Here is a 21,031-nt window from a genome sequence, read left to right as displayed (position 1 = left end):
CTCCACAAAGAATCCCAAAAATATCCGAGAAACCGGTTGTCCCGATCCAAAATAATTGAACTCGGCAACCCAAAGTGCTTCCACACATGCTCAAAGTATAACTGCGCTGCACCCGCTCCTGTTACGGTCTTCTTACAAGGAATCAAGATCACCATCTTGCTGAACCGGTCCACCATAACGTATAAATAGTCATGCCCACGCTTTGTAGTCGGCAACTCTCCTAGAAAATCCATAGAAGTGCTCTCGCACAGCCTGGAAGGAACCGGTAATGGTAGATACAATCCCCCCTTCCTGTTAGAAGGCTTCGAAATACAGCATAACTTACACCCCCAACATACTTGGTCACATCATCAAGCATTTGTGGCCAAAACACATGTCACCATAGATTGAAAAGCGTCTTCTGAATCCCAAAATACCCTTGCACATGTGAGGTATGCCCTTCCCGAATCCACTGCAACCTATCACCATCCTCCGGAATGCATAGTGATGTCCCACGATACAACAAGTCATCCTCTCCAAGTGTATACTCCCCCCTTCGACCAGCCTTCACATGCTCGAACACACTACCGAAGTCTCTATTAGATGCATACAGTTGTACATACTCTAACGAAACCAAGTGATGAATGCGCGTCGCCACCAATAAAGACCTTACCGGTGGACGAGATAACATATCGGCCAACTTGTTCGTCGCCTCCTTCTTGTACCTAATAATGATGTTGAAAATAATCAAATAAGACATTCACTTCATGTGTCGGGCCTATTGTAGCTTCGTCTGGGCATGTAAGAACTCCAACGGCTTGTGATCCGAGTGCACAACCACCTCCTTCCCTAACAAGTACACCCTCCAATGCTTAATTGCTTGATATAGTGCATAGAACTCCTTGTCGTACGTCGGGTAGTTCACAATGGCACCCGAAAACATCTCAGAATAGTATTCCACCGGCTTTCCATCCTGAATTAACACCATGCCCATCGTATAACTAGACGCGTCGGTCTCCACCTCAAAAGTCCGCTGCAAATTCGGCAAGGCCAACACCGGTGCCTCCGAGATCTTCCTCTTTAGCAACTGAAAAGCCTCCTCATGCGTCCTCCCTCACTCGAACTGAACTTTAGCCTCAGTCATTATCTTCGGCATCGGCCACTTCATGATCACCGTCACCTTGCCCGGATCTAACCTCCTCTGGCCCCTCCCTACGATGAAGCTGAGATACACCAACTTATCCTTCTCAAACTCGCACTTCTTCTCGTTGAGCTTTAGCTGTCTATCCTACAACACTTCGAACACCTTCTCAACATAAATAGGATGCTCCTCCCAGGTCCTGCTATACACCAAGATGTCATCAAGGTAAACTATCATAAAATCCTCTATAAAAGGTCGCAACAAATCGTTCATAAGTCTCATAAAGGTAGCCGGAGCATTGCACAATTCAAACGGCATCACCAACCACTCAAACAGGCCATGTTTGGTCTTGAACGCAGTTTTCCAAGTGTCTTCCTCCTGTATCCTCACTTGATGATAGCCAGATTTCAGATCCAACTTTGTGAAGAACCTCGCTCCCTCCAACTGGTCCATAAGGTCATCGATCTACGGTAATGGATAGCGATTCTTTATGGTTATCTTGTTGAGCGCTCGGTAATCCACACACATGTGCCAGCCTCCATCCTTTTTGGGCACCAACAACACTAGTGACCCACAAGGCAAACAACTCAGCACAATCACTCCCGTCTCCAAGAGCTCCTGAACCTGCTTCTTGATCTCCTCGGACTCCTGTACTGATGTGTGATATAGGCCTATATTTGGCAAGAAACTCTCACCGATCAACATAATCTCATACTCTACACCTCAACGTGGTGGTAGTCCCGTGATCTCTGAAAATAAGTCCGCATACTTGGTCTTCAACCTGTCCAGATCTCCCTCCTGAAGCTTGCTCATGGTGGACAAGCATATCCTACTCAGCTGCTCTTCATAAGGCCGAATGAACAACAAAATGAACTTCTTGCCCGCATTCACCAACCTCTTAGCCTGAGTTACTATTACCAAGCTCGTCTCCTGTGGAAGAGATACCGAACGAAAAATGAATTGCTCGTCATCATTGCTGAATGTAAACTTTTGGGACCGCCGATCATATACCACGTATCTATCCCACAAGTAAGGACTGCCTAAAATAACTTCGCAAACATCCAACGAAACCACGTTGCATGTGACCTCATCAATATACGACTCATGGAGTGCAAACCTGAACGTACACTGGTTCACCACACTCAATCCCACCTCCTTCTGAATCCACCCTAATGGATAGGGCTTCGGATGCTTCACCGTCTTCAATCCTAACTTCTACACTAATGCCTCAGATATAAAACTCTTCTGGCTTCCTGTATCTACAATAGCATCCACCAAACTGGTATTGACCTGTAACTTCATAACAAAGAGCTGCTCCCTTGGGTCGTCGTCTTCTTTAATGGTCTGCTTCCCCGCCATAAGGTTGAGACTTCTATTGGGTTCAGTTATCCCGGGAACCTCCTTCAGACCTTGTGCTATCATGTACGCCTTCTCCTCCTCCTCCTTCTTCAACCCTTTTAGTTTCAAATGAGGATACTTATCCTAGCAACGATCAGCCACGTGTCATGTCTGTTTGCAATGATTGCATGTTAATCTTGTCTTCCCTGAGTCACCCTTCTTTTTCTCGTCCTTAGGTTGAGAGCCACCCGACTTGATCCCCGATGGTTTGGAGTCTCCCTTCATCTTGTTTCCCTTCTTCTATCTACCCTCAATGGCAATGTCCTTCATGCTCGCCTCTGTGATGGTTTTGACCGAGAACATCTTCATCTCCTTCCGGATGTAATCATTCAGACCCGCCATGTACTTCATAAAGATGGGGTATTCGTCCGTTACGATGTTTAGAACCATCGCCTGCTACTGAAACTTTGTCGTGTACTCTTAAACGGTCTGATTATACTTTTGGCGCAAGCCATACCACTTGTACCAACGCTCCTTAAGGAACCCCACTGGATAGAACTGTTTCCTAAGTAGCTCCTTGAACTTGTTCCACGACACTGCCCTCTTCTCCTATTTGCAATAGGATTTTCACCACGTCAACACGTGCCCCGAAAGCTTCAAAGTTGCGAACACTATCTTCTCCTTGGATGAATATCCGTAGAGAGTAAAGTACATCTCCATACGCTCGATCCAATCATCGAGCTTCTCCACATTGATACTCCCATCATAAACAAGAATCTCAACCTTGAAGTCAATCTTCAAATTCTGGTAATTATTCTTACCACCTTGATGTCTAGCGGTCTTAACAATCTTGGTCTCCCCCTCTACATCAGATCTCTCGCGCTCTTCATCGGACTCGATGAGTTTCTTCTTCCCCTTCGAAGAAGATTCCTCCTTTTTGTCCCCTCTGTTGATGAGACTTACGAGTTGGGTGTGAGTAGTCTCGATCGTCTCGATTTGCTTCTTCATAGCATCAAGTCTTGCTGAATTATCTGCTTCAGTCATCTTCTCCTTTCTTAATTTCTGGACTCCTTCCAATGAAAGAAGGATCTCGCCAAGATTCTTGTACTGTGATCGAGTAAGGACCATACACAGGATACCCCTTTATAGGATCTGATATGCTATGATACCAACTTGATACGAGTCACTGTGCGAGCACCCTTAATCACGGAATTATCAAGAGTGGGTTGCGAAGAAAATAACTGAAGAACACACAAAACAGTTGATTTGGGCGAAGGAAAATACCTTCTCTAGATTATAAGAATTAATAGATTACAAATCTCCCTCTCACAATCTCTCTAGATTAAGGAACAACCTCCCTGATCTCTTTTCTGATTACAATCTGGTTCCTTTCCCTAGGAATGTCTTGTTTCTATTTATATCAAATAGAAATCCTAAACAATGCAGGAAACTGGGCCCAGGCCTAAAACTACGTCGCGGTCGACCGCGAAAGTCTCATGGTCGACCGTGGGATTCGCGATCGACCGAACCAAAAACCCAAGAGCAGTTTTGATTACAGTCATGGCGTGATCAATCGCCTTCAGTTCCAGCTCCTCCTGAGCTTTGTGCACGTTCGCGGTCGACCGTGATGGTCGACCACAGAAGCACCAGTAGCCTTCTTCTGTTCGTTCCTGCAGTCTTCGACGTTGTCGCCCCCGACGACTTCTTCCACGTCTTCATTCTCAAGATACCATGAGAATCATCTATCCTCACACTTCTGATGAGGATCGCTAAGTTCCTGAAGAGAAGATACACCCGTATCAGTCCATCAAGAAATGGGAAATATAGTATGAAATGATGCTATCACGGCACAACTTTTCATTGGCACCCTTTAGGGGGTAGCTTTTGACTGGTGTAAGAATTTAGCCGAAGGATCAATCAAATCTTGGGCTGACGTGGAATCATAATTCTTGTCCCAATTCCATAAGAACCAGTCTAATGTAACAATGGCCAGGCTCCTTTTAGGGAAACAAAGGCGAGACTACACTGTTAGAGACTACATTGAGCAATTTTGTAATTTAAGCTTGCATTGTCGGGACATGCTGATGTTACTCCAAACATGCCGACACACAGCTAAGTGGGAATATACATGAGCACTGTCAAAGCTAACTCGTGTAAAGATCTGATTGAGTAGGTAAACATTACGGAGAAATTTGCTGAGATATTTAATCAACATGATCTATGGTCAGCTGTGAACACACGATAGTGAGACAAGACAGTCCTCTAATGATGAAAGTGAAATGGGACAATCCTTTTGATAGAAGTTCAACACTTCTGAATCTCATTGAGCGGAACAATCAACACAGCCTCTTGCGGCTATAACAACCCTTCCTCAGCAACGCTAACCTAGCCTCCTATGGCTCTGGCAATGCTTCTTCAGTAGTGCTAACTAGGCTTCCTACGGCTATGGCAATGCCTCTTCAGCAATGCAACACAACTTGTCATGGGTATGACAATGTATCTTTAGCAATGCCAAAGCTACCTCTTATGACTACAGCAACACTCCCCCAGCAATGTCATCCTAGTTTGTCGGTTTGTCTTGTAGGGCATGAGCCCTTAATGGCAACACCATTCTCTTCAGTATGTCCAATAGTGCAACCTTTACCAAAGGAATTAGTCATCAAGTTTAACAACACACCTCTGAGGACAACCTTTACATCCTACATGACATTAGAAGTTAGCCCTTTATGGGTACTCATGATGAAGCAAACATCTCTAAGTTCCAAGCTTGTGAAATCATTTTGTCCCTGAGTTTTTTTCAAGCTCCATGGACATTGCAAACAAGGTGTCTGAATCAAACATCACTTAAGACCATCAAGTGTGGGAACTCTATTTCAACGATACTTCGCAATGGAGCCATGAAGAAGTTGTTGCCACATGTGTGGGGGTAGTGCTCTTCACTCCCCATGGCCATGTCATTCCTCTAACTTATTCATTGATTGATCCATGCTTCAACAATGTGGCTTAGTATGACGCCCTCCTAATTGGCCTACAACTCGCATAATGCATAGGTGCCAGATATCTTGAAGCCTATGGCAATTCTAAGTTGATCGTCAATCAAATCTAGGGGAATACGAGATTTGGCGCGACAATCTCTCCTGTTATACCATGAAGCAACAATGAAACATACTCATTCTTTTTAAGGCTTCTACATCAACTATGTAGCCCACCTCAAGAATATTATGCTAATGCCCTGGTGTCTCTAGCAGCTATTTTAGCCTTGTTTACCTAGCATATCATTGTAGTTAACCACCAACTGTGTTGTCCCAAGCAAATCTTAGAAGCTAATGCGGTTTGTGCCACACCCGGGGGTTTTGAACTCAACGATTAGTGTTACCCAATCGTCGACTACGCCTTGCATGACATACTATAAAAGCCCTATCCAAAAGAGCTCGTGTCGCTTCTTCTACAATCCCATCACATAGATAATGTGATGTTGATCATTCGACGATATATTGCTCCAATGCTTATCACCAAGTGAAGCTCTAGAGTCAATAAAAGAAGCCCACGTTTGTACATGTTTAGACACCAAAGATCCAGTGTTGCTTCTTTGAAGGTGGAGAAAGAGGAGGGACTCATAATGACTTCTTCCCTTTGCTACCTTGACCTTTACTAGGTGCTCTTAACGAACCATCAATTCAGACAGTTCTCGGATATAACACCAATTTGCCTTTGAGATGTGGGAAGCCCACCTAGTACTTCCCGATCTTTATCATCTGGCATACCTTTTGCCAGAAAGTCTTGAAGTCCATGAGTTCTACACTTCAAACCCTTTTTGCAAAGCTCCCTGTGTTTCCAAGTGATTCAATACAAGCTAGTCGTGTTCACTTAAAAGTCAAAATGGGGAGCGTTCACCTTGCTATACCATTACAGAACCTCAGTGTCATGTAACAAGTAGGCATGTAGTTGGGAAGCGAGAATCTAGCTCCTATAGTACTAGTAGCGAAATGATACCAGGCACAAGCTCCATCTATCAATCTCCCCGTGCGCAACAATCTTGGGTTTAGATTTTCCATATAGAGCTGATCATACCAAATTGACGAGCGAATAAACAAGGCAAGTAGGGTTTGATATAACACTTAGTACCATTGAGCCTAGTAATGAGGTGACCAGGTCGAATATTAACTAACCATTTGAAACACCTGCTAGGCAAACAGGTGAAACGCTTGCTACTCATGCCATCTTCAAACTCATCCCTAGTGTTTGTACCATCAATTGAGGGGAAATAACAGTAAAGATGGTAATGATCTTTATTCTAAAGGAGTCTCCGTACCCTAGGAAGGTATTTGATTATCCATTTTGAACACTTGTATTTTTGAAGTAATGAGACGTTTATTTCACCGAAAGTAGTAGCCAACATTTGTGGAGAATAATATAAAGTAAACCATATCACCAGATATATGTATGGTAACTCTACTCTAGGGTTAGGAACCTCATTCCTTGGATAACGATCCTCCTACGTTAGCTATTCGATGGCCAACTCTCTTAATCCGTGATGGATACAGCTAACCATCACTGGTAGTAGGGCTAGGTTATACCCAAAGGCGAGCAAGACGGCAGAGAAAAATGCTTTGATGGAGATGCAATCTTTTGGTCGAGAAGGCACAATGCAACCCTTTAGCCAAACCGAGAAAAATCTCATAAGCAATGCCAACTTAGATATTTGTTCCTTCGCTTGATGATGGAACCTTTCAAATTAGTAGCTAGCATGGAACCCACTCTCATCTAACTAAGCAATGTGATGTACTTGGCCGTCATTGATGATGTGAGTCCCTGTCTCAATGTCTACAACTAGACGGATTGAATCCACTTCTCCCTTCTTGCTTACATTAGGAAATAGGCATTCAACCCAAAATATGCGAGCAATAGTGGAATCATGTCCAACGCTTGCAACGGTCCTCTAATAGATGAGGAAATGGCAAGCTAATTCTCAGAATTTCTCCACAACATGAGCAACAGAAGAAAGAGTTTTCAACTCCTCATTAATATCATATGGGCTATCCCTTATGGGAAAACAAGACACATCGAACATTTCATGCAAAGCAATCCTGATCTCCTCCACTAGAGTGAAGAAGGTATTGCATTCAGTATTATACAGTTCCAGAATGATGTACAATATGGGTGCAAAAATCTCAGTGCAATACTTTGAAGCTCGTACTACGGTGTAGATCCCTATTCTTCGTAACCTCTCCTCTAAGGTGACAAGCAAAGTCTACTAAACGAGTCCACCATTGGGTATTTGTCAACTTAATCCTACTAGGGAACCTGCATGTGTACCCGTCAGGATACTATGATTTAGTCTTAGCAAGATCATTCCCAAAGGTATTTAGGAAAACAACCACTTCATTAACAGGAATGTCTTCATTTACAAAACATGAACGCAAGCCTATGATGTTGACACCATAAAGCACATCTTGACGAAAACCATTATCATTCTTCAAGGAGCTGATCTTATCGCTATCTTGCCTATTAATGAGATTATAGTGCATGAAGAAGGGCATGCCAAGGCACTGCTAGAACATGAAGGAGACTTGGCAATCTATTGCTGGCAAGCAAAAACGATGATCTGTAAAACCCGGTAAAATTTGAATATTATGTGAAAAATAATAATAAATATTTTATATGGTGATAAATAACATATTTTGATATTTGAGTATGCTAGTGATTGATTTGAGATCAATCTAATATATATATATATATATATATATATATAGCTTGAATCTGGAAAAACAATTAGTTAAGAGTATTTATGTTTTATACATAGATACAATTTGAATCTAGGAAAACTCAAAGTTAAAAGTTGTAGGTCTCTTCTACATCTTTCCAACTCATCTTAAATCATCTCTTTCTGAGTTTGGATATGAAAGTTACAGCCAAAACAACAAAGACATGCACACACAGATTTTTCCTGATAAGTCAACTTATAAGTCGACTTACAGACTGTTTCCAGTTTTCTTTCGGTTTTTCGGGTCGTATCCATGTTGTTTTGATCCCAGGCTTATATATACTCATTTAAACTCTATTTTGCTGCACTTTTTCATGAGAATGCAACAACCACCCCTCCTCTAAAATCCTAGTTCAACTTTTTAGTTTTTGAAAGAGTTTGGTGAAGGATTCACCGAGAGGAAGGCGAGATCTGTATTTGTACCAAAGGAAGAGGTCTTGCACGCATGTTAGCATGATCAACAGCGATGTGAGGCAAGATTATCTTCGTCCAAACCCATCCCCATAGTTAAATAACTATTTTAGATGTTTAATATGATGTTAAATGCGTGTTTTCATACTTTAATCTTAACCTGTAGTGTTAAAAGTCAGATTTTTGATATTAAATCTTAAACCAATGCTAGATCAGTAATCTTTTCTTGCTATTTATGATAGAATAATGATCATGATCGTTAGGGTTTCAATTATTTTCGTTTTAAATCTTTTTAACATGCTTAACTTATGTAACAACCCTAGTTTGATGTTTAATTATCTTTTCATACTAATTAATCATGCTTAAACCCTAGGTTTGTGATACCAACCCTAGTTTGATGTTTAATTATCTTTTCATACTAATTAATCATGCTTAAACCCTAGGTTTGTGATACCTAAATAACTTAGACATGTTTAAATATCATGCTTAAACCCTAGGTTTGTGATACCTAAATAACTTAGACATGTTTAAATGAATTTTATGTCTCTATTCATAGTTATAAATGATCATGCTATGGTAATCATGTGATATTTCATGTCTTTATTGAAAATCTTGTATAATCATGCTACTAACCCTAATTAGTTTTAATCCAAATGCTAAATCATATAATCTGATCTCAGTTAATTAGTTGTACATATTTATAACCCGGTTCCTATGTTCTATGTCGAATAGAACGAGTTTTGTTTGAGAAACATCGCAAAAAGTATCGAAACATCAACTTGGAAATCGACTAAGTCGACTTATGAGTCGACTTGCCACAAATCACTTATGCCAGGCATAAGTCGACTTACGAGCATTTTTCCAAATTTCATGAATTTTGTTTTTGCATTGTTTTGAGACACGTTCGCGGGGTTTGAACCATACTTTTGTACACGTACATTCATGCATACACCAGTACAATGTCGTCGTACACACATACGTAACCCAAAGTGGGTTTTGACAAGAGTTGGGTTGTTTATAATAGAGTAGTGATTGTTCATACACTCATTATATACCATTAATGAGCACAACTTAGTACTATATGGGATAGTATATCGATATACCAGATATACATAGTTTATGCATATGATGGATATCGTTGATGAGCCCAGTTCAGTGCTACATGAGGTAGTGCATCGATATTCCATATGTACAGGCCATTGAGTCGGGTTTGGATGCTTTATATAGCAGTTCGTCCATACGAGTGTGTAATGAGATTGGTAAGCCGTCTATTTATGATGATTGTGAGCCATCTATTTGGATACCTCTGTAGTAAGCTGTCCCACACTCAGGCTACGTATTGAGATCGTGATGAGACTAACAAGCCATGTACATAGTTCAGGATACCTACAGGGTAGTCCGTAACTTTGAGGCTGTTGATTTATAGCCTAAGTTTTAGGCAGATGTTAGTTATGAGTTCAACTTATCTTTGAGATATATGCCTGAGATACTTTGCTCTTGAAAGTATACGGGATTATGTGTTGGTATTTATTTTATCTCCCTAGTGATTGTTGAAGATATTATAAATATGATATAATGATGTCTCTATATTTCTTTACTTGTTAGTTGGGATCAATGATTAGCAATTCACAATTTGAGACATATGGTATATACATGAGAGTTTCCTTGTTTGGATTATTTCGCTCGACGTACTAGTCTCGTGTTGTGAATTTCTAATTATTGATCTCATTAGTTTGTCTTTTCCTAGTTCGGGTGTTAATGTTTAAGTATCAACAATTTGAGACATATGGTATATACATGAGGGTTTTATTATTTGGATTATTTTACTCGACATACTATGTCTCGTGTTATAGGTTTTTAAATATTAATTCTATTAAATACAGAAAAAATAATCTAGGTAGACTATGATTAGTAGATATAGCCTTCGCTTCATCTAGCAGCCCTTCCCCTGGGAGCGGATGGAGGTAAACTTACTTTAGCGTTCTGACGCTCTTGTTATTGTTTTTTTATTTTAAACTTCCTTTATGGCAATGTCGAGGCTCAAAGAGTCGCAGGATGACGGAGTTCTTGCATAGTCGCCATTACATGAGTTATTAGTAGAGGCTCCACAGTAATTATTTTGTTCTTATTTAGACAGTAGAGTTTTACTTTCATATTGTAAGGAAGTGTGCCTTAGTATGGTGTTTAGTTGATTCATGTTGAGACAGTTTCATTATTTCCGTTGTATACAGATATTCTGTTGAAACATGATTTCTGTATGGATATATCTTCCTACATCATGTCTATGCATTTATTTCCTTATTTTTCATGTTTTGTACATGCACTTTTATTTGATTCCACTAGAGGATATAAGTGTGATTGGTGAAACGTGTTTATGTACAGTGTGGGTGCATGGCAGGTTTGACATATCTAGGTTCACCTTAGACTGTAGCCATGTGTGAAAACAGGGGCATCACATGATCTCCCTGAGTATAGTACCAATGCTCCCCTCCACAATAGAAGAGAGAGTTATCATCCGGAGTGTTGTCTCCAAAAGGAAAATGTGTCTTCACTAGTGCATCTTCGTTAAGAACAAAGAACTTTGCATCAGTAATTAATTTCATGTAAAGTTCAATAATTGCCTAAGCGGATAGTCTCAACCCTCTCCTAGCTACTTCTATCAAGGAATTGAGGGACATTCCTAGCAAAAGCATATGTCACCTTAGTGTCGTGAGTTCCATCATGACCATAGTCGTTATAGCAGTAACCAGGAGCCCTTGAATATGCAATTGTACAAGAAACAAGCAAGAAATGAGTTGGAAGATAAAGATGAATAGAATCAAGCCTTCACACTTAAGAGGCAAATGTCACCATAGGGGAACCAAGCTCATAAGTGAATGTCATCTCTTTTAACCAGGTGTTAATGCAATGAAGTGAAGTTTACAGTGAAAACAATGAACTTTAGTCACATGGAACAAATCGACGAACTTTCTCCAAGACGACCCTCACTTATGTAAAAGTCACCTAGATCGAACTAGCAAACTTCGCCTAATCTAAGCAGGCGAACCTCGCTCAAGCGAAGGTCATCCAGATTGTACTGACGAACTTCACCCTAGCGATGGTCGTTCAAATCAGAATAATGATCTCTATAGAAATAAAGTGCACTACATAAGCCCAAAAGGCTAACAGTAACGAGCTCCACCTAAAAAGTGAAGCTCGCCATATCGAGCACCATTAACAGCCGCTAGTGAGGCTTCGTCACCAATGACAGAAACTCATCGAAAAGACCATGAGTGGTTGTGAAGATATCCTCTTTACCAGTGGATCAAGTTTTTACTTGCCTTGAGACACTATTTAAAGCTCGATGGGCTGAGATTAGGTTGAGCAGAATATCACTTTTAATGAGTTTGATGAAAGCACTCTAATGCCACTAGGAAATAACCCTAGAGGGGAGGGGGGATGAATAGGGTTTATGCTAATCTAATCCGATTTAATACTGATTAAAACTAATTGACAAGTTATCCTAGCAAATAAGATATGCAATGAGTTATTAGCAAGGATAAGCAATATAAACAAGGGTAAAACAAGATGTAAACAATATAGTGGATGAAATAAGCAATGAGCGAATGTCAATAAAGATGAACACAAATATAAGTGTGCCAAGCCAAACTCAAACAAGCAATATGATCACGGAGTTCAGACCTTCCATTCTACGTCTCCGCTCCCCACTCCCAGGGAGAAATCCACTATCACACCGGGTTTTCAATGATCACTCGAAAATGTTTACACCACACAATATTGGTTTTCAATGCATACCGATCAACGTTCACAATCACTCACAATATAACTACACTAACTACCACCTCAAGTATTAGTCTCTAGCCCGTGTCTCCCTCAAGTGTTAGGAATTACAACCTCTCTCAAGGCATTACCACCTACCCCACTCCTCTTGGTGTACTAGTGTATTACAAAGTGATCTACACAATTAAGCTCTCAATACAAATAAATTGTTCTCTATAATGGATGAGAACACAATGTAAGGTCACTCTTAATGTCACAAACCCACAACCCCAAATTATACTATGAATACAAATACAATAAGCTTAATAGGTTGTGTGTGAACAAAGAGATAAATTAAATCAAACTAAACTCAAATAAATTCTAGCTTATGAAAATGGAAATCAAACATATAAAATAGCTAGATTGAGTTTAGAAAACTTCTCTAATAAATGACAAGAGTGAGAGAGAGATGAGTTGAAGCCCAAACACCAAAGGATGATCCCCTCTTTGTTCTTATGAAAATTTCTTCAGAAACTAAACTCTTGAAACAAACTAAAACGAAACTTAAAACCCTTATAAACTTGTTAAAAAACTTTCTTCTTGTTAGTTATGAATTGAGGATATGTGGGGGTATTTATAGGAAACCCCAAAGCCAAGAGAAAACAACAAAACCCAGCAAAAAGACAAAAACAGAAAAGCTTAAAAGAACTAGCCGTTGGACCGTCAGTCGACTGATACTGTTCATCAGTTGACTGATGATCTGACCGTTACAGGCTAGCAACACATCATCAGTCGACTGATGAACTCGTCAGTCGACCAATGACCTGATCAGTCAACTGAAACAAAACAAAAACCTTTTGATGATTCTAGGCTCATTCTTTAGTCGACTGATTGATCGACTGATTTCATCAGTCGACTGACCAGTCGACTGATAACAGATATACAACCTGTTTAAAGTAGAAATCTGATTTTTAAACTGCCTTGAAAAATATTAAACAAATTCAAAAAAATATAAAACTTTAGAAAATGATTGTAGACATGCTAATACACATGTTACAAAAATTAGTTTTCAAAAAGCACCTCCCAAATGTGAAAACACTTCATTTTTCAAAATAGTTCAAAACATGTAAATGTAAACACACTTGTTTTGACATTTTGACTAAACCATATTTTGAAACTCTATAAACTAATTTTATAGACTTAATAAAATAAGTACAAACTGATATTGAAGTCTATGAACTAATAAAACAATATTTTATCAAAAACACCTATATTTTGATAAAATCAACAAATATATGTGTGTGATTAATATGAGCTTGAAGTACTAACACACAAGTATAAACCTATACTACAAACTATATAAACTATATACCCAAACTTGTGATCTTCAATGAATCTCTATCTGGGTAAACTTGCGGATGAAGCTTGAACTTGGATCTTCAACTTGAATTATATTGCTTCACTTCACAATTTCCGCCAACCTCCATTTGATATGATCGTTGTGGCGCAATCCATCCAACCTCTAACATATTGTTCGCTTAGAATAAATAAAAAACACAAATACTAGAGAAACAATATTAGTTGTAAATTATTTGTTAATCATCATCAAAATATAAGGACCCAACAATCTCCCCCTTTTTGATGATGACAAACAATTTGCAAAAAGCGATATATGCATGAAAGGAAATGAATATACAAATTATGATTATCATGCATATAAACAAAAAGAATATACTCATAATATTTCTATTTCTCCCCCTTTGACAACATCAAAAAGGGGAAAATAAAAGAATAAAGAGAGCAAAAGCTCCCCCTACAAATAAGCACGGTGAGTATAAAACAAATATAGGGATTGCTTCCCCTATCAAAATGCCTCATGAATGTATAAAATGAATACTAAGGCATACATAAGTGAGCAAGCAAGATGAGAACATGCTAAACACAACTCACATACACAAAGACAATGAGAACACATAAAGATGTAATACTTATGAAAGAAGTGTCTCATTACACAAATATAAAAACATATATAAAAATAGATTTATGAAATCAAAAGAAAGAAGAACATGAGTATCATGAAAAAAGTTTTCAAATAAAAATAAATCACTCAAATGAGATCATAAATCACAAATAAATCACATAATAAAGAAATCAATATCAAAATGGCAAGAGAGGCAACCATATCAAGCTCTTAAGCTTGTTTTAACCCATATAAACATTTTAGTACCCAGTAAACAAGATTTGGGAATAAACACCCAATAAACTCAGGGGTTATATAAACGCAAACCTCTCAACAAAAATCAAAACTAATAATCATGAAACAAAAGAATTGCTCAAAAAAATTTCTTTTCATATCCAAAAAAATTTTAAATTATAATTTTCAAAACCAAGAAAAAGAAAAATAAAAACACTAAAATTCTTGGTTTAAAAATCAAATATGTTTTGGTACCCAAGTTATTATGGTACCAAAAGATTTAGGGATATGACCTCTATCTTTTAAGCTCAAAGCCCTTGGGTTATGAACCCATTTGGCGCATTTAGTGTACGAACACGGCCAAAATAATATTCATACAAATGACCATTCCGATTGTAATTTGTGCAATGAAAAGGAAGCATTTACTTATGTTGACCAAACAGTTGTGCACGGGACTCATTTGCAAAAATAGGCTTATCTTAAAAATTATTTTGCAAACGAGAAACTCTCCTCAAATCAAAATAAAATTTGGTCAAATGACCAAAACGACCACAAAACTCACATTTGTACACATGGGCATGTTTATGATGATCTATATGTGTGTGTACATGTGAATGTGATGATGAAGCTTGATGAGATGCATAAGAAGAATGAACCTTAGTGGGTTTATGTGTATCATAGAAAAATTTAGAAAGGTGGCCTTTTCGGCCGCAAGTAGAGTATTTGTAAATCTTGCTATACATGTGTGCATAGTGAGTGGATGATTTTGACTTATTTGCACTAAACTTGGCACACATATTTACAAGCTTCTTATCATTGTTAATGCATGTAGTTAGAGTTGAATCTAAAGAAGAAATACGGTTTTTAACATTGTTCAACTCATCATTAGGCATATTAGCATTAACATTAGAAGTAGAACAAAAATAATCATTTATAAAAGAAGCAGTATCATTTTTTATGTTCTCTACTTCTAATATGGCATTATCTTTTACATGAGATAAGCTAGAAATGGATGACGTTAATTTTTTATTTTCCAAATTTAACAAGTCATTGTTTTTTTAAGCATAGTATTTTCTTTTATAATGACATCAAATTTGGACACTAGCTCCTCATGATCGGATTTTAATACAACATGCTTGCTTTTAAGATTAATAAAATTATTATGCAATTTAGTGTAGGCATGCATTAATCTATCATATGCACAAGCGAGTTTATTAATGGATATATCACTATCGGATTCCGAACCGCTTACCACACTAGGGCTATCGCCTAGTGACCGTGTGCATGATGATGATGCACCAATAGAACTTAAAGAGGAAGCCGCCAAAGCTCATCGGATCACCACCAAGTTCTCTTGATGTGCTTCTATGAATTTTCATAATTTGTAAGCACTATCAAATGAATCAAGTTTGTTAGAAAAAGATGAATCAAAAGCGTTACGCAAAAATATTAGAACCCTATCCTGGTCTGATACCAATTGAAAGCACCTTAATGCCATTAGGAAGGGAACCCTAGAGGGGGGTGAATAGGATTTATGCTAATCTAATCTAATTTAAATGCCGAATAAAACTAAGTAACAAATATCCTAGCAAATATGAAATGCAACAAGATATATGTAAGGATAATAAACCAAGGGCAATATGAACACAAACAAGATAGTGGGAATATTAACAATAAGTAATAGACAAAGGCGATATAAGATATGAACACAAAAATAAAGTGCGCCAATGTAATCACAAACAATAGATATGATCAGGGAGTTCGGTCCCCACGACCTACGTCTCCGCTCCTCACCTTGAGGAGAACTCCACTATCACAACCGGGTTTTCTACGCTCACCCGAAAAATGTTTACACCGACACACTTAGTTTTCTAGTTCATCGAAAACTTTACAATTACTCATAATGTAAACACACTAACTACCACCTTAAGTGTTGGTTTCTAGCTCGTGTCTCCCTCAAGTGTTAGGAATTATAACCTCTCTCAAGGCATTACCACTTACCTCACTCCTCTTGGGACGACCCCGTCTCTCACCACACACTCCTCTTGGTGTACTAGTGTAATACAATGTGAACTTCATGATTAAACCACTCTACAACAATTCACACAATTACAAATACACTTCACACCCTCTAAGTGTTGGTCTCTAGCTCGTGTTTCCCTCAAGTGCTCAGAATTACGACCTACCTCTAGGCTTTACTATCAACGCCACTCCTCTCATAACAACCCCGTCTCTTACCAATCACTTCTCTCGGTGTCCAAGTGTAATACAATGTGCAACTCACAATATAGGCTCTCTACAACAAAATGTTCTCTAGACAAGGTGAGAACTCAATTAGGCACAACTCAATGTCACAAACCCCACAACCCAAATTATACTATGAATATAAATATAATAAGCTCAATGGTTGTGTGTGAACAAAGAGATTCAATAAAACAATTAAACTCAATATGAAATTTAGCTTACGAAATTAAGATCAAACATACAAAATGCTAGAATTAAGTTTAAGAAAAACTTCTTTATTGATCAAGAGAGAGAGGGAGAAGAGTTGGATGCTTAAACATTGATGGATAATCTTCCTCAAGCTCTTGTGAAATTGTTTTCACAAAACAAACTCTCAATTGCTTAAAAGCTTTTTGAATAAACACTAAACAAAACTTTAAACCCTTGTTAAACCTTCTTAAAACATTCTCTTGGTTGTTATGAAAGATGAGAGCAAGGGGGTATTTATAACAATCCAAGACATCAGCCAAAACCCAAGCAAATGACCAAAAACCCACACAAAAATAGAATCTGAAAATAGTCGTTACTGTGCAACGGTCACATTTATAAGTTGACTTGGATTCGACTTAGTATAAGTCAATTTGTATTTGACTTACAATAAGTCGACTTGAAAGATCACATAAGTCGACTTGCAGAAGAAAACTAACACTCAAAAATAATATACCTATAAGTCGACTTGCATTCGACTTATAACAAGTCGACTTGTATTCATGAATAAGTCGGCTCAGCAGAGGAAAAAATGCATATTCCAGAGTAGTTTATAAGTTGACTTGTCAGGGTTTATAAGTCGACTTATAAACATGCACATGCACTGTTCATGCTAAAAATCTGATTTTTAAACCTTGATAAAAATAGCAAATAAAATACAAAAAATGTAAACCTTTAGAAAATGATTGTAGATATGTTAATACACATGTTAAAAAAAGAATTTTTCAAATTGCATATGCCAAATGAGAAATCTCTTCATTTTTCAAAACTAGTCCAAAACATGAAAACATGAAACACTTGTTTTTGTTATTTTGACTAAACCATGTTTTGAAACTCTACAAAATAATTTTATAGATTTAAAGAAAGATATAAACAATTATTATGAAGTCAATAAACAAATTACTCAATATTTTCACAAATTCATATTTACATAAACATGAAAACCAAAAACTAAAACTTGTATATATATATATATATGAAACATTACAAAATGATTTTATAGACTTAAAAAAAGATATAAACTATTGTTATGAAGTCTATAAACAAATTACTCATTACTTTTACAAATTCATATTTATATAAACATGAAAACCAAAAACCAAAACTTGTATATATATATATATATATATATGAGAAACCAATAAAATGTGTGTGTATATGATATTGAGCTTAGAGTACTTAACACACATAATATAAAAACATAAACTAAATTACCCAAGCTTGATGAAGGTCATCAACGAAGCTCTATCTTGGTACACTTGCGGATAAAGCTTGAACTTGGATCTTCAACTTGAATTGCATAGGGTTCATTCCACAATTCCGTCAACCTCCATTGGATATGATTGTGAATACGCAATTCTATCCATCCTCTAACTTATTGTTTGTCTACAATAAATATAAAAACACAAACACTAGATAAACAAAATTAGTTATAAATTATTTGTTAATCATCATCAAAATAAAAGGACCTAACAATCTTCCCCTTTTTGATGATGACAAACAATTTACAAAAAGAGATATTGTTAGACCCTAGAGGGGGGGTGATTAGGGTCTTGTGCTAATCTAATCCGATTAAATGCCAATTAAAACTATGACAATGGCGATATAAGATAGTGGATGATATAGATAATGAGCTAATGACAATGGCGATATAAGATATGAACATAAATATGAAAGAACGCCAAAGCACACTCAAACAAGCAATATGATCACGGAGTTCGGACCTTCCGTCCTACGTCTCCGCTCCCCACTCCCGGGGAGAAATCCACTATCACAACCGGGTTTTCTACGCTCACCCGAATAACGTTTACACCTCACAGTGTCGGTTTTCAACGCTCACCGATCAACGTTCACACTCACCCTCACAATGTCGGTTTTCAACGTTCACCGATCAACGTTCACTCCTCACACTCGGTTTTCTAGTTCACCGAAAACTTCACAACACACTCGGTTTCTAGCTCACCGAGAACCTTACAACACTCACAAAGTAAATACAACAAATTTGTTCTCTACAATAGATGAGAACACAATGTAGCACAACTCAATGTTACAATCTCTCACCACCTAACTATACTATGTATGCAAATACTATAAGCTCAATGTGGGTGTGTGTAACAATGAGTAAATAAGATCAAATCAACTAAACTCAAGTATGAAATCTAGCTTAAGAACAATGATAATCAATCAAGTATATAAATGTAAAGCTAGAGTTTGAGTTTAGAAAACTTCTCAATTTGATAACAAGAGATGGAGGGATGATAGTTGGAAGCTCAAACTTCAATAGATAATCTCCTCAAGCTCTTGTGGAATTTGATTCACCAAAACAAACTCTCAATTTGCTTAAAAGCTTTTTAAACACACTTAAACCAAACTAAAACCCTTGTTAAAAACTTTATTAAACTTGATTAAAAACTCTCTTAGTTAGTTTGAAAAGACATCAGCAATGGGGTATATATACCCACTCAAAGCTCAGCCAAAAACCCCAAAACGAAATGACCAAAAACCCCAGCAAACAGCTCAGAGAAAGAGCCGTTAAAAAGCAACGGCTATATTGTCGGTCGACCGAAAATTCCGTCGGTCGACCGATGGAAAAATTCGGTCGACCGATGGAAAGTTCGGTCGACCGTTATCCAGGTCGAAAACAGGAAATCAAGCAAACACTTATCCGGTCGACCGGTGCGGTCGACCGATGGAGCTTTTCGGTCGACCGGACCGGTCGACCGACCAACTCTCTGGACCATGCTGACGAAAAAACAAACGAGCGGTCGACCGGTGCGGTCGACCGAAAACAGACATTTCAAAACCTGATTTTAAAGCTGACTTTTAAGACTTTGGAAAAATGTTAAAAATAACAAATGAAGTCCAAAAATTATGAAACTTTGGAAAATGTATATAAACATGTAAATGAACATGTTACAAAAAGAATTTTCCAAATTGCATTTCCCATTTGTGAAAAATCATCATTTTGCAAAATAGTTCAAAAACATGAAAACCTGAAAATTGATATTTTGATATTTTGACTTAAACAACATTTTGAAACCTTATGAAATGATTGTATAGACTTGATAAAAGATATAACATGTTGTTATGAAGTCTATAATCTAGAAATACAATATTTTCATAAATTTGCATATTCTATGCAATATATTCAAAACACTAAATATGATTTCATTAAATATAAGCTTGTTAAAGGTGAAATCATATATAGGCATATAAACATGAAACAAAATAGTATTTTCCAATTCTATTCATTTGTTTCATAGTAAAACTTGAAAACTATCAAACCAAAACATATATGTATATATATAACTATATATATACAAAATCCAAAACGTGTATGTGCGTATATGATTGAGCTTAAAGTACTAACACACATAATATAAATTCCTAAACTAAATTACCCAAGCAATGATCTTGATCTTCAATAAGCTTGACTTGGTAATCTCGCGGATGAAGCTTGAACTTGGATCTTGAACTTTGAATAGCAAGGCTTCACCGTTATTCCGCCAACCTCCATTGGATATGATCGTTGAAGCTCTATTCCATCCATCCTCCAACAACGTTGTTTGTCTACAAAACATAGGAATGCACAAACACTAGACAAACAACATTAGTAATAAATTGTTTGTTAAACATCATCAAAACAAGAAGGCCAACAATCTCCCCCTTTTTGATGATGACAAACAATTTACAAAAAGGAATATATGCATGAAGGAAATGAACATATACAAGATAATAACTCACATGCATATAAACAAACAAGATAGATATACTCACAATATTTCTCCCCCTTTGACAACATCAAAAAGGGGACAAAAAGAATAAGAGAGCGAAAGCTCCCCCTATCAATAAGCATAGGTGAGTACAAAGCATAAGAAGATATAGGGATTGCTCCCCCTATCAAAATGCCATATGGAATATATGAAATGAATATCATGGCAAACATATGTGAGCA

The sequence above is a fragment of the Asparagus officinalis genome, chromosome 5 (assembly GCF_001876935.1).
Source record: "Asparagus officinalis chromosome 5, Aspof.V1, whole genome shotgun sequence".
Classification (NCBI taxonomy): Eukaryota; Viridiplantae; Streptophyta; class Magnoliopsida; order Asparagales; family Asparagaceae; genus Asparagus; species Asparagus officinalis.
Note: the sequence above shows the minus strand (reverse complement) of the source record.